The following is a 10,251-nucleotide window of genomic DNA, read 5'->3' on the forward strand; positions in this document are numbered from 1 at the left end:
ATGATTGCCTACAAAGGCCGCCATACGGTTGGTTATTTTTTAATCTAATTTTTTCAAATAAGTAAACAAGCTTTACTTCCACAGCTTCAATAAAAAAAATTGAAACTTTTTAAAAGCCCATCTATAAAAAGAAAAATTGTGCGAAATGATGTAAATTAAAAAAAAAATGGAATGTCAATTAATTAGAACTATTCTTGATTATATTAAAATATATTTATATTAGGCTAAACAGTATATACCATCAAAACCTGTTCGCTGGGGCCTTAAGGTGTGGTTACGCTGTGATAGTGTGTCTGGTTTTTATCACCAGTTTGAGGTGTATATGGGGAAAGCACGTGGTCAGCGACAGAGTATTCCGCTGGGCCAGGGTGTGGTTGAGAGACTTACCGAGAGTCTTGTGGCAAGAACTTTCATGTATTTTATGACAGTTTCTTCACATCGATAACATTCGCTAAAGTTCTGTTATCAAAAAAAATCTTCTCCTGTGGAATTATAGTAAGGACCAGGAAGGACTTTCCCACGGACTTGAAGTCCCTCCCCACACTTAATAAAGGGGAGTATCTCATCAGGTACTAATTTGTTACTGATATTTTTTTTTGGACATTTAGAAATATGAAATTCCAAATCAGTGTCAAATTACTCAACTGATGAATTTAAATATGCAATTCATTCCAGTGAATTCAAAGAGTTTAAAATACATGTACATGGATTAAAATTTTATTTATAGACAGGATGGACAATTGACGGCCACCGTCTGGATGGATACGAGACCCGTGGCTGTGCTAGCGACGAATTCTTCTCCTCAACAAAAAAAGTGCACCCGCCTCACGAAGACTGAAGGACGGATCTGCAGTGGTAGTTCGCCGTCCCGAGTCCATCGTAAATTACCAGAATTATTTCCGAGGGATGGATATTTTTGATCAGTTAAGATCAAAGTACACTATAGGTAGAGTCGAAAATGGTGGAAATACTTATTGTATTTCCTCCTTAACTTGGCCGTCATCGACTCATTTATTATCTGTAAAGAAAGTGGTCAGTCAAGGAAGAAAAGATACAGTCAACTTGATTTTCGATTGGCGTTAGCGGAGCAATTGATTGGACAATTCTCTGGAAGAAAAGAACCTATTTCCAGTCACAAACTTCCAAGTATGACAGGCCATATATTTGTAAGGTTGGGGAGATCCAGGTCCTACTGCAAGCGGTGTTTCGTGTTAACACCCAGGAAAAGAAATGACACTTGCTACGGGTGTGGCGTCTGCAATATTCACTTGTGCAGCAATTCCTGTTTTAATGATTATCATGGAATCCAACAACAGCAAGAGGAATAAAGTTATTGTTTGATTGGTAAAATAAATTGCTGCAATTTCCTGATTTCTTTCAAATAATACATCAATTTTCGGGGGGGGGGGGGGGTGGGGGGGGGTATTTTAGAATTCGTTGGTTTCACTGTCGATTATGCAAATAAATTGATAAATAAAACTTGTATTTTTAAAAATTAAAATTTAAACCTTAAAATCTAATATATAAATTATAAACATTTCTTGTTTTCAAATACATTTTGAAGTTCTTAAACAATAACTACTACACTTTGCAAAATATATATATATATATATATAATACGTAAAGTTGTTTTTTCTTTTTTTTTATTATTATTTACGCTTAACTTTAGAGAAACTTGAATCGCGCTATAAAGTGCTTGCGGGGAAAAGGTAACGTGAGGTTATGATAAAATCCGTCCGGCGTCATGACTTTAGATGACAGGTCATGAGCATTTTTTTTTTCATTTTTGGTGTTGTATTAATTACAGTCGTTAAAATAAAATAATAAAAGAGGAGTTTGCGTTGGCAATATTAAACCCTGGTGAAATCAAACGTGGATTTCATTAATTTCCCTCTGGGATGTTATATTTTTTGTGAATAGAATATTGTATCTATACCAATTGGTGCAGTCAGTATCAAGACATGCTATAAGCCTTTTCCAAAAAAAAAAAATAGAACAAATTAAAAATTAAAATTTTGATTTATTATTATAATTTATGTCCGTTGTCATGACAAGATAGGAAAATTAAGTCCGTTGCCATTGGTCCGTTGTCGCTACTGTATTGTACATGTACGTACATGTATACACTATGAAGGAGGTCGATTTAGGATTTTTTCATGCTTTGATAAACTTCAAGCATGCCTTCAATAAATGGGTGAACTGTTACTCATTAGTCATAAGGAACTAAACGTATGCTATTTTTTTTATATTTCATACATAAGGGATTCAGCCTTTTCCTTTATAAACTAATTTGAAAATGAAGGAAGACATACGCACGCTAACTTTCGACTCCCGCTTACATTCTGAACCCATTTAAATCAATATTAATGACAAATTGGCCATTGTTTAATACAAAAAACAGTTCAATGGTAATTGATGAATTGTTTTAATACCAGCGCTAAAAAGTAAATTATCCCTATTTTCAGCTTTTGAAAAAGGGGGGTTGACGATATTTTCCATTTAAAGATCGCCATATTTTGAAATAATCTTGGATATGATTAAATTTTCCTAGTATCTTTTCTTATGTTTTAGGCAAATAAATTATAAACATAATATATATTAATAAACTAGAGAAAAGCTCGTTGCAAAGCAACGAGTAGGTCTTCCGTCCTGTTTGACCGAAAGTAACTTTCATTTAAAAAAATATAGTAATGACATTCAAATATGGTTTAAATCCTCTAAATCTATGTTAATTAATCCAGAAATAAGTCATTTTTGCTACTTCTGGTTTGACCGGAAGTGACGACGACGGACGGAAAATTGAGTTTTATGCTCCCAGTGACAGATGTTACCCAAAAACTTGTCAAGAACGGCAGAAATACATGTAAGTATTTTCCGACTACTTCCAGTTTGGCCGGAAGTGACGTCGCCGGACGTATTTTGACGACTCCAAATAGATTAAACTTGACATTTTAAACAACTTTGCTTCTTTGACGTATTACAAATTCCCAATACTTTTTGAGATATAAAGGAAAAAAATTTGGTCCCTCGTGGCCCTTAATTAAAGGGGCAGTCCCTTATCGTTGATATCCACTGAAAGATCGTGACATTCTTTATTCCTTTTTTTCTATATGTCTTTACAAAATATTAACTATCAAAACGATATTGCAGAAAAGGTGTGACAAATTTCTAATTCTCCGATAGGACTTTTTTCGGACCATAGCGAGCGCCGACGTACGGTATTTCCGGAAAAGGCGAAATGCAAAAGGCATATCTACAGACATAAGTCTATCATACCTGAAAGTTTCATGTTTCTCTCTCAACCAATTTTTCATAAAAACTCTGGACAACTCGACCCTTTAAAATTAATAAATTCGGCAATAGTGACGGCAAAAGTGACGTCTTTAAAAAAAAAAAACGCATAAGGTTCAAGTGGTGATACATAAGTCCTGAAAGTTTCATGAAAATTCATAGAGCCGTTTTCGAGAAATCGAGTGCACAAAATCAGTAAGAAAAAAAAACAATAATAAAAGTGAACTAGAGCCGAGCTCGTTGCAAAGCAACGAGTAGGTCTTCCGTTGGAGCTGTGGACAGGAAGTACAGACCTTGGATCAAGGTCACTGCACTTTCTTATGTCAACAACCTTTCTTCCCACCATCAGCCTCCAGTAAATTTTAATTATACAGTTATGCTTAAACATTTTTTCTTTGTCAGTGACCTTGATTTGCCAGAAAGACATTTGATCAGGGTCATGACAAAACCTCCAATCATAAGTAATCTATGTTTCAAGTAAGAGCCTCCAATGATTTTCATTTACTAAATTATAGCGTAGTAAGGAAAATATTTCTTCTGTCAGTGACCTTGATCTTAACAGAATAACGTGGCTCTGTGTCAAGACAAACACCTTTTAGTGATTAGAAGTTCATAACCCTGACAGGAATTTTACAACTTTTCTGTCATTGGCCGATGAAGATGTTAGAAATTTGCATTATCTCGCACCATTTTGTCACAGGTCAGAAAAACAACATTGAGGTATTTTAAAACATCACCGGATATTAATATTCAAACAACATAAAGTTTCTATTTATGAAAGACAGACGGGGTTGAAAGTCCTTTCCATTATACGTATTTTAGGCAATAGCTTTACTTTCAATACAATTAAACTCAAAAGTCCACAAATAAAATATCTTTCCTCATTTATTTCAAAGTTTGGGTAAAGGGGGTGAGGAGCATGGGGATGTCATGATGTATGCGTAATACATTCGAGGTTATTATTCTGTTAGACATAAAGACCCGAGGAGTTCTGATTTGCTGATCATGATCTAAAACAAACCGAAACCACATGGTTTTATACACGTTTTTCAATCAATTCATTCATAATTATTTTCCTTGAAGGAGGAATGCATGGAGAAAAGATTAAAGAAAATTCCCGATGTACAATAGCATCCGTGCATGGACTTCATTTTAGTACAACATAATGATATTGTGCTTGAAGTTGAATAAAATCATTAAATAAATTAAAGTTAAATAGGAAAGGGAGATTTTGTTTTATAGAATAAAAATTAGACAATACTTGATACAGGGACTCGCTGGTAAAAACTTGAATGTACTTGAATCAAATGCCTCTCACTCATTTTCTCTCGTAGGCGTATTTTTTAAACCAAGGAAAGTAATTTGCGCTAGATATAAGTTTATATCATTTTAAAGAAAATACTGAGTTATATACGGTAAACGATACAAATGGTTTGACTTGGTTGCTGGTTATTATTTTAACAGTTTAATTTAGGTTGTAAAAAGCGTTTAATTACATGATTAGTCTGTAATATTCAGATAAGATTGTTACCCCGCTATATAAGTTCTTAAATTTTCGATTCTGGGCATATGCGGGTTTATTACTACTTGAATGTACATTGTATAACCTGCTACTGATATTTAATCACGGAACAAAATTACAGTGTGCAGCACAGAAGTCACATATGAAGTTTACACGTGCCGGTGTTACTTATCGATGGTTAGTCCATTTCATTGAGTATAATTCTATCCTTACGATTCGGAAGATTCTCTTTAAAAGTTTAAAATTGGTATAGCCATGGTTAATATCTGTGATAACAAAAAATGTGTTTCGGAAAACTTGTGTTGAAAACGGATTTATTTGTGTGTGAAAAGAGCAAAGCTTGTGCATTTTAATAAATATTGGTTGAAGTAAAGTAACTGCAGATCGCCTACTCCTACAAGTAAGAGCCTCGGTTAACGTCCCTTCGCTCCTTATATACGCGGCGCCAAGTCAAAAGTGTCTCGCCGTGAACCTCTAGCATGCTGGAGTACAGGTCGCCAGTCCTTGCGCTATGAATCGTCAAATTACACATGGATCTAACGAATATTTAAGAATTGAAGACTGATTAATGTACATGTAAAATAAATGCCTCAGCGTTTTGTACTAAAGTCAAACCTAAAACATTTTAAGATATTTTTGAGAAATTTAATTTACTTAGAGAAAATGATATTTTCTTACTGCTGTAGAATGGTTTGTATATACCAGTTACATGTATTTGCCTATGACTGCGGGGTCAATGGTTCACCGCGGTGTGTCGCTTTAGAATTTCTCGGCCGCGTGTAATCGAACGATAGATTACGTAATGGTAAACCCACTTAGAATCTTGGTATCCAGGTGAATATGAGAATCGCGCATTAAATAATTGTGTATTATTTGACTCTTAAATTTTTTTTATGAAATCCGGGCGTATATTGTTTCCGTTCATATTGTTTATGTTCATATTTAAACGAATAAAAGATACTCGTTCTTTTTTCTATAACTCTTTTTCTTGGAAAGATCTTTATTAATAAAAGGAAAAAGATACCATCGAATACTCTGAACGGGAAACAAAGAACAAAACCTAATTTAAAAAAGAGATATGATACAGCGTGGTAAAATATTTATTACTTACGGCAAGTTTATTTCAATTATACGCATAAAGAATTCTTCAATATCAAAATGAGAATGGAGCCTTGTTTACGGTGAATACGGATCTAGCTTTCTTTCCTACCATATGTAAGATTCGAACAAAATAACATTTTCATGGGACAGAGATAGTATAAGAAGGAACAATTTTATCAAGAATTAATTTAAACAATCTGTGGTGGGTTTTTTTGTGTATGACTGTAGGTCGCTGGATCACACGCCGATTGATTCCCGGTGACCGACTTTGCCCCGCGCTATCGAGGGAGGCGCGTTATATAATTGTAAACAAACAAGGTGAATGTTAAAGCCGTGCACTTATTGGCTGTGAATAGTATATGTGCTTTTTAGTTATGTTTTATTTTCTCATATTGTTTGCTTTTATATATGATAAGAAGAAAAGATGATATTTTCTTTCCTCACTTTTTAGACTTGGTTTATACGATTTTTAAAAAATGAAATAAAAGGGAAAGCTGTCAGTTAATAAACATGATAATTTGTAAGAAAAAAAGCACAAACACTTCGAGAACTTTATTCTGAAGAATATTAGCATCCAATGTAGCCATGTTTATTATTTATAGTAAGCTTGCTTTGGTTACACGCATGAGAAGCTCTCGTTTACGTGCTGAGTGAAAAGAATTACCTGTGCATATTTAGGTCATGCACCAGCTCATTTGAAACAAGACTCGAACACAATTACAATTTCATGAGATCAGTAAGATGTTAAAGCACAACTTTATAATCGACAGTCATTTCGAAATATTTACCGTTTTTGAGTTATAAAGCAAAAATTTTCAAGGTCCCTTGATCCCTAATTATAGGGGCCAGCCCCTTTTGAGTATTATTATATGAAAGCCCTTGTAATTATGCACAACTTTTGTTCATTATGTCTTAACAAAATATTTTTAGTTTTCAAGATAAAAAGGAAAATATGTGTAAATTTTCGCTCTTTTAGGCGTTCTAATTTTTGACCCCTATATAGCGCCATTGTGAATACAGAAATCGAAAAACAAAAACCGATGTGCACAACTTCAATCCTTCTGTTACCCAAAATCAGTAAAAATTATGCTTCAGCTTTTGTGGTCTCTGAGCCTTTATCCGGAAACGAAAGCCTATAAATTTCCGTTTAAAGGGAAATAACTCAAAACCGGAAGTGACTTTTTGAAATTTTAGTCAGCATTCTGGTAGAGTTTATAAACGTCTATAACCTCTGAAAATTTGAGCGAAATCCGTTGAGAAATGAGTGAGATATGAGGCCTCAAAGTTGCGGTCTAGGAAGTAGAAGAAAAAAAAAGAATAATAATCTTTACCATCAGAATCAGTAGAAGGTCTTCCGTTGGAAACGGAAGACCTTAAAAAGAAACCTTAGAATAACAGAAAGGTCTTCCGCTGAAGACGAAAGACCTTAAATATAATGTTTCAGCTGTAAATTGCTTCGAAATTAGTGAAAAAAATAAGCATTTATGCCTCCTATGAGAAATATTAGTCTGATAGTGCAGGAAAAATTAACCAAACAAAGATATGCAGTTTTGTCGATTATGTCATCTACTTGAATGGTATTTAAGTAAAATGTGTAACAAACTATTAAGAGGGATCACCTGATATTAAAAAAAAGGATAAAACATGTACATAGGTGCATGAAAGATACAAGTGTGATCCCCCTGAGATTGACTAGAAATTTACATGCAGTGAAAATATCAGATTAATACATGTAAATATGCATAAAATATAATATATAAATATTGCATGTAGTTGATTGTAACATTGAAAATTTTCACCCCTCGAAAACCATTGTCAACCTCGGCTGCGCCTCGGTTGACAATGGTTTTCGAGGGGTTTGAATTTCAATGTTACACTCAACTACATGCAATATTTATTTTATTTTACTGAATGTTTTATACAAATACATATAACAGTGAACCGTGCGGGCATATATTCTGCGCAGTCGCTATTTTTTTTAAATATCACCCGTCGTCAAGTACTGTTGACTGATGCTACGCTTGAGGGCGTGGCTTCATTATTCAGCGGATAATAGTTTGTTTTTTTTTACAAATGTTTCTCGACCATTCAGACTTTACTAATTTACATGAAAGTATAATATCATAAATGAGTTAATCCTTGGAGGCCCAAAAAGTGCGCCAATCCCAGAAATGTATGACAAGTTACAAGTATAAGAAAAATATAATTTTTGACTAGAATGCAAAATAATACAAAAACGAACCCATAAAAAGGGTGGGTGGAGTTTTTTTTTCCATCGCACTAACAGGATAACAGAAATGGCGCAACTAAAACAAAGATTTTTATTGCATTAAAAAAGATCCGTAACCATGTAACTATCCAAAAGTTTTACCAAAATCTTAAAGTTATCTCTCTTTGTTTTCCCAAATAAGTAATGTTTTATGAAAATTCATATACCCGGTAATTATATATAAAAAATATATTAAAAATCCTTCGATTTATATATTATATATTAAATTGAATATATGTTAACTTTTAAAATTGACCTTGCGGTATGCGGGATAACAATGACTTCGTTCGCATCTTTGAAGATGAGGAAATATTCAAAGACTATTCAAAGTCACTGGTTCATATTTCTGTTTATTTTGAATTTCTTTGCATATGCAAAAAAAAAAAAAAAAAAAAAAAAAAATAGGATTGAGCATCCTCTGCATGCCTTCTGTTTAAACCACCGTGTCTTCCTTGTTTTGATCGGGAAATATCCGGGAAAATCCGTCGGTAATTCAGTGTGTATAAAGTGGGCTAACAATTAGTATGAAAAATTTCAGTCAGCATTTGACTCCAAGATAAATTGTATTTGCTAACAAGATTATTGCTTCGACAAAAGAACTTTTGAAATTCTGACTTTTATTAAACAAGACCTTTGATATTCTTGTTTCAACAACATGTTTGTCAATTCTTTAATACGGACTAAAATCTGTATTTAAAATTACTTGTATATTCAGCATCTTAATTTTGTTATACTGATAATATTTATTATTATTATTTCCAAATTTGTATGTCTCATCCTTAATGGCAAGTATACACAACATTGACTGAAGATAAAGTAATTATATGCTACACATACACTGTTTACGGAATGAATAATAAAGAGAAATTTCTTCTGCTGATTTCTGGTTTCAGAAAGCTTTTGTCAGCATAAACCTAGCACCACTTATCCGCCTCTGCTAACCTGATGACAGGTTGTAACACTAATGTCTGTCTGTCTGTTGTACCGGGCCAGGGATAGTCTCAGCCTGACCAGATTGTGTTAAGACAACTGTAATGTACCTCCCTCACGTGTTGTCAGTCTCTCTGTCTAGTGCATCTGGCCAGGGACTGTCTCAGGCTGACCAGATTGTATTCAGACAACTGTAATGAACATCTTTCAGTAGACTCAGGACAAGGACTTGTCACCCTGAACTGTGATAAGGGGCACTTGTCAATGGTAATGTGTAATGGTAATGCATTGTAATCATTACATTTTTTAAAAGTAATGGGGTGTAATGTGTAATGGATCCACATTTCAATTACAAGTAATTGTAATGAAAGTCATTACTTTAAAAAAAATGTCAGTAATGACCAATTACTTTTCAATTACATTTCAATTACATTTTGTTTATAGTCTCTTTTTATTTTTGAATCTGAAACAAGTAAATATCACTGAAAGGTTATTTTTTTATTAATAATGTTAGAGTCTTAAAATTAAAATCACACATCCTACAATATTTTCTTTTTATATTAATAAAAAATGTTAAATGGTAATTCATAGACAAACTAAATAATTCTTTTAATAGAAATCTTCTTGACAATTTAGATAATTGTAAAATCAATTGAAGAGAACCAAAGAAAAATATTAAAAGAAATCATCAGGTTTTAAAGAAAGATACAAAAAGTGATATTAATACAGGTATATAGTGAGACTTGCAGTTAAATTAAGATACAAATCATATTTTTCTACTTCTTCCCTTTTCAATCTGGTAAAATGGACCTGGTAAACAAGATCAGTATGATTTAAAGTAGACACAAAGAGAAACTAAGGCCAAATATAAATATAGACTGATATATTGACCATCATTAATTTTTTGGTAGCTTAAGGCCTCAAAATTTGAACCCTACATCCAGGTACTTGTAATTATCACCTTTGGTTGTGTTTAATTCATAGCTTCATTGTTTATACCTGTAAAGCTAATTAGGGGTGCTAATTATTAATTCATTAAGTTTTTAATACTCCTTATACATTCATAGCATTTTCTTTTAATTTAATATTAGTTTACATAAAACATCTAATAGGAAATGTTCAATAAATCATTTATTTA

At 33.1% G+C, this 10,251-nt stretch overlaps 1 pseudogene; it reads left to right on the top strand.

Moving 5' to 3' along the window:
- Positions 1-920, top strand: LOC134276815 (piggyBac transposable element-derived protein 4-like; annotated as a pseudogene).
- The last annotated feature ends 9,331 nt before the right edge of the window (positions 921-10,251 follow it).

This window comes from Saccostrea cucullata, unplaced genomic scaffold (genome assembly GCF_032062105.1).
Source record: "Saccostrea cucullata isolate Sc308-1 unplaced genomic scaffold, CSIRO_AGI_Scuc_v1 ctg476, whole genome shotgun sequence".
Taxonomy (NCBI): Eukaryota; Metazoa; Mollusca; class Bivalvia; order Ostreida; family Ostreidae; genus Saccostrea; species Saccostrea cuccullata.